Source organism: Oncorhynchus mykiss, chromosome 18 (genome assembly GCF_057628025.1).
Source record: "Oncorhynchus mykiss isolate SJ-2025 chromosome 18, ASM5762802v1, whole genome shotgun sequence".
In the NCBI taxonomy this organism is placed as follows: Eukaryota; Metazoa; Chordata; class Actinopteri; order Salmoniformes; family Salmonidae; genus Oncorhynchus; species Oncorhynchus mykiss.
Window position 1 is genome coordinate 76,520,307 of NC_143039.1, and position 5,177 is coordinate 76,525,483.

Consider the following 5,177-nt stretch of genomic DNA (forward strand, 5'->3'; position numbering starts at 1 on the left):
CAAGTAATCTAGTAAAAACCATAGAATTCACAAGAGTATAACAAAATCAAAAACAGCATATTAAAAACATTGACAGGTCAGGGAATTAATAATAATAATAATAAATAATAAAAATGCCCAAATAAAAAAGGTAGTAAACCCAAAATGGCTTTGTAAATAACAGTATACCAGTGACTGAGCCTAAGAGTGACTAGAGAAGGACAGCCAACCCTGGTATACAAAGTGGGTGGGTAAGGGTTTTTGTAAGTTGTTGAATATGCAATTTAAAATACATTCTGTGCTTCCAACTTTGCAGCAACAGTTTGAGCAAGGCTCCTTTCTGTTCCAGCTTCCGTGCACAAAGCAAGATCCATACAGAACTGTTTTGTCAAGATCGGTGTGGAAGAACTTGACTGGCCTACGCAGAGCCGGGACCTCAACCCCATCGAACACCTTTGGGATGAATTGGAATGGACCGTGAGCAAGGCCTTATCGCTCAACATAAGTGCCCAGCCTCACAAATGCTTGTATGGCTGAATGGAAACAAGTCCCCGCAGTAATGTTCCAACATCTAGTGGAAAGCCTTCCCAGGAGAGTGGAGGCTGTTATAGCAGTAATGTTCCAACATCTAGTGGAAAGCCTTCCCAGGAGAGTGGAGGCTGTTATAGCAGTAATGTTCCAACATCTAGTGGAAAGCCTTCCCAGGAGAGTGGAGGCTGTTATAGCAGTAATGTTCCAACATCTAGTGGAAAGCCTTCCCAGGAGAGTGGAGGCTGTTATAGCAGTAATGTTCCAACATCTAGTGGAAAGCCTTCCAAGAAGAGTGGAGGCTGTTATAGCAGTAATGTTCCAACATCTAGTGGAAAGCCTTCCAAGAAGAGTGGAGGCTGTTATAGTAGTAATGTTCCAACATCTAGTGGAAAGCCTTCCAAGAAGAGTGGAGGCTGTTATAGCAGTAATGTTCCAACATCTCCTAGAAAGCCTTCCCAGAAGAGTGGAGGCTGTTATAGCAGTAATGTTCCAACATCTAGTGGAAAACCTTCCCAGAAGAATAGAGGCTGTTTTGCAGCAAATCTGGGGGATATATATTAATGATCATTATATTAATGATCATGATTTTGGAATGAGATGTTGATGAGCAGGTGTCCACATACTTTTGGTCATGTAGTGAATATAGCAGGGTTTCCGTTTGCCGGTAATAGTCGGCTAACAGAAACACGATAAATATAAAATTGACACCTGCCAATTGTCTGGGAGAAGAAGAAAAAATCCCATTGTGAAATATAGCTTTTTTTAAGCCATTTAGTCATTGATGGAACTACATACGACCAGTCATGCTTATTTGTCTATGGGTTTATTTGGATAATTTAGTGGAATAAAATTATAATAAAATTGGCTCGTGTACAATGTTATGCATATTATAAAACACACACAGTGGAAAATCTGTCAGACATGGCTTTGTTAAAAATTGCTATTTGGCCATGATTAAAAAGAGCTACTCTTATTTCTTAACTGGTAATTGAAGTGTACTTCCCATTCCCCCCATTCAAATGCTTAGGCAACAGTAGGCAGGCTTCAGCGTGTCACACACACACACCACTTTGCAATGAGCTGGAGGCAGAATACATTGGACAACATGTAGCTACTTAAATGGTTTGAAACCTGAATATTTTACTACACATTATGAGACGTGTTTGACCTTGCTTCAATTCGGAAAATCCAACCATATCCAAGGAGGCAATCATTTTAGTCAAACCAGTAGCATATTTCAAATCAAATCAAATGTTATTTCTATAGCCCTTCGTACATCAGCTGATATCACAAAGTGCTGTACAGAAACCCAGCCTAAAACCCCAAACAGCAAGCAATGCAGGTGTAGAAGCACGGTGGCTAGGAAAAACTCCCTAGAAAGGCCAAAACCTAGGAAGAAACCTAGAGAGGAACCAGGCTATGTGGGGTGGCCAGTCCTCTTCTGGCTGTACCGGGTGGAGATTATAACTGAACATGGCCAAGATGTTCAAATGTTCTCTCATGTTCCCTTGGTTTTCAACTTTCTTTCATTGTCAGGTAGCCAAGTGCACATTTGTGGAAAGCCTACTTCCTTGTGTACATTGTTGCGCCAATAATGTTAAGACATAAAAATGCCAAAATAAATGTAATTAAATTAAAAGGTAAATGCTCTAACCTGTTGCATCAGATTCATTTGTTTTATGTAGCCAAGGCCTATTGGTTGTATTTGGATCTATCGTCCCAAGGCCTATTGGTTGTATTGGGATCTTTCGTCCCACCATTGTCCCAAGGCCTATTGGTTGTATTGGGATCTATCGTCCCACCATTGTCCCAAGGCCTATTGGTTGTATTGGGATCTTTCGTCCCACCATCGTCCCACAGGCTGACCAATAGAGTAAGTAAACTTTTCTACTATGGGGGGGGGGGGGGGTTGACATAGGAGGCATGTCCATAAGGCTAGGGGAAGCCAAAATAAATGTAATTAAATTGCCAAAATTATATAGCCTAATTAGACTCCTGTTCATACAGAAATAAATACAATCATTCCAACCTAAAGCATGATCGGACTTTAAAAATAAATCTCACAGTCGGAAAGAAAAGGCAGCGTGCGCAATTTTGGCAACTAGATGATTGTTGAGTTGCAAATGTCAGTGAAAAGTAAAAAGACCAGCCAGGCATATTGTAATATTTGAAAATTCAACAGCGGGAAAACATAGTTTGGAAAGCAAATGGCTATTGTTGTAAAGAGAAGACAATGAAAAGCCTCCCTTCTTTCATTTATTTTAAATGCTCAACTTAATTGAGGGAAAAACAGACCTATAGCCTATTACAGGGGTGCAACTTTCACTGGGGACGTCATGTCGCCCCACATTCTGAAATTGCATCCCCCCCATTTTTATCATTACAATGTGATACATAGAACTGCAACGGTGTGCTGTTTGGAGTGTTCAGACGGATGGATTTAGGACCACATGCGGTCTGATAGGTTGTGTGAAGGCAAAATGTCTGGAAGTTTGCTTCTGGAAGGCTGGCTGGACCATGGGAGAGCTGAGCATAGTTCAGTGTGCAGCACGGGAGAGTTGAGCATAGTTCAGAGCAGCAAGCAGAACAGAAACTGGCTACTCTTTAGTTAACTGATGTAGCTGGCAAGGTAACTGCTGTTTAACATAACTAAACTACTGTTTATTCGCTGTGTTGAGCTAGTAGTGTAACTGACATGTAATCTTAGCTTATTGTCGTGGTTTTACTTTAATTAATTTGATGATTGTTATTTATTCCATCCAGTAACTATGTTTAATTGTTACACAATTAAATTAATCATGTAACAATTAACTCATTAGTAATTGGGGCACCAAATTAGATCTGCAAAAAACACCAGCCTAGCTCATTATTCAGTACTACATAAATTGGTTGAATTATTTATTCACTAGATAACTAAATAATAACACAGAATAAACATACACCCTTTACATGAGGAAAAAAAGGTCCCTAGCGGACTGATACAATATGATGGCTTATTAAACAGAGAGTTGGAAAAAGAAAGAGAAAAAGGGACACATTCTATAACTATTCTCCCATTAACCATATTCGTTGCACACAAACCGCCACCGCGATGAAAAAAAGAGATCATGAATGTATTTACGTGCGAAATGACTTCGTTCATCCTTCATCTCGGTCAGAACCAATCCTTCTCAGGAAAATTGTTGGCCTTCCAGCTGTATGGCTCCGATTGTCGAAAAAGGGTCTCCCCTTTCCCGTCTTCTGTTGTCCACTCCGGAAGATAATTAGCCATGTCAACGGTTCCCCTTGGTGATGAGCGTAGTAGGATGGTTTCACTTAGATTTGTTTTTCTTGATATCGGACTTAAGACGGCTAATCAGCTGTACCAGTGATGGTCAGAGATGAGCTTCTCACCTTTTCCTCCTCGATTTGGTATTCAGTATTCAGACCACAATGGACATGAGCTGCAGCTCTTCATCTCTCTGGTCTAAAGGAAGGTGAGTTTATTTCTTCACCTTGTGTTGAGGTTCAAGAATGAGGTTCAACATTTCAACATGAAGCTACCCGCCTCACGTTTCGTGGTCTACAAGTTGATTCCTCTTCCAAGCCTTTATACACCCTTGGTCAAAAGGGGAATCCCGTCATGCTGACAAGCTCCCTAACCTCACTCAGGGCGTGACCACTTAATGTGCAAAGGATATGACTAGATTTTATCTCTTATGACTCCTAAAATCACATTCCTATCTTAAAATACAGTTGAAGTCAGAAGTTTTCATACACCTTAGCCAAATACATTTAAACTCAGTTTCACAATTCCTGACATTTAATCCTTGTAAGAAGGATTAGGTCAGTTAGGATCACCACTTTATTTAACAATGAGGTCAGGCAGCCAGGCAAGACCAGTCTACGGAGCTGAGGTCAGACAGCCAGGGAAGACCAGTCTACGGAGCTGAGGTCTGACAGCCGGGGAAGACCAGTCTACGGTGCTGAGGTCAGGCAGCCAGGGGAAGACCAGTCTGTGACAGTGCTGAGGTCAGGCAGCCGGGGAAGACCAGTCTACGGAGCTGAGGTCAGACAGCCGGAGAAGACCAGTCTACGGAGCTGAGGTCAGGCAGCCGGGGAAGACCAGTCTACGGAGCTGAGGTCAGACAGCCGGAGAAGACCAGTCTACGGAGCTGAGGTCAGGCAGCCGGGGAAGACCAGTCTACGGAGCTAAGGTCAGGCAGCCAGGGGAAGACCAGTCTGTGACAGTGCTGAGGTCAGGCAGCCGGAGAAGACCAGTCTACGGAGCTGACCAGTGTGCTGGAGGGTAGCTGAATTCTATGAAATCTATTTCAATTCATGGTGTCAGAATGCACTGCTGTATTAAAGCAATTCAGAACTAACTTGTTGACATGTTCTCTGACACGAAACCCAAACCGGCTGCGCGCCTGCGCCATCGTGCATAAATGTATTTTGCCCCCAAACGCGATCACGCCACGCAGGTTAAAATAGCAAAACAAACTCTGAACCAATTACATTAATTTGGGGGCAGGTCGAAAAGCATTAAACATTTATGGCAATTGAGCTAGCTAGCTTGCACTTGCTAGCTAATTTGTCCTATTAAGATAACTTGCTGTTGCTAGCTAATTTGTCCTGGGATATAAACATTGAGTTGTTATGTTACCTGAAATGCACAAGGTCCTCTA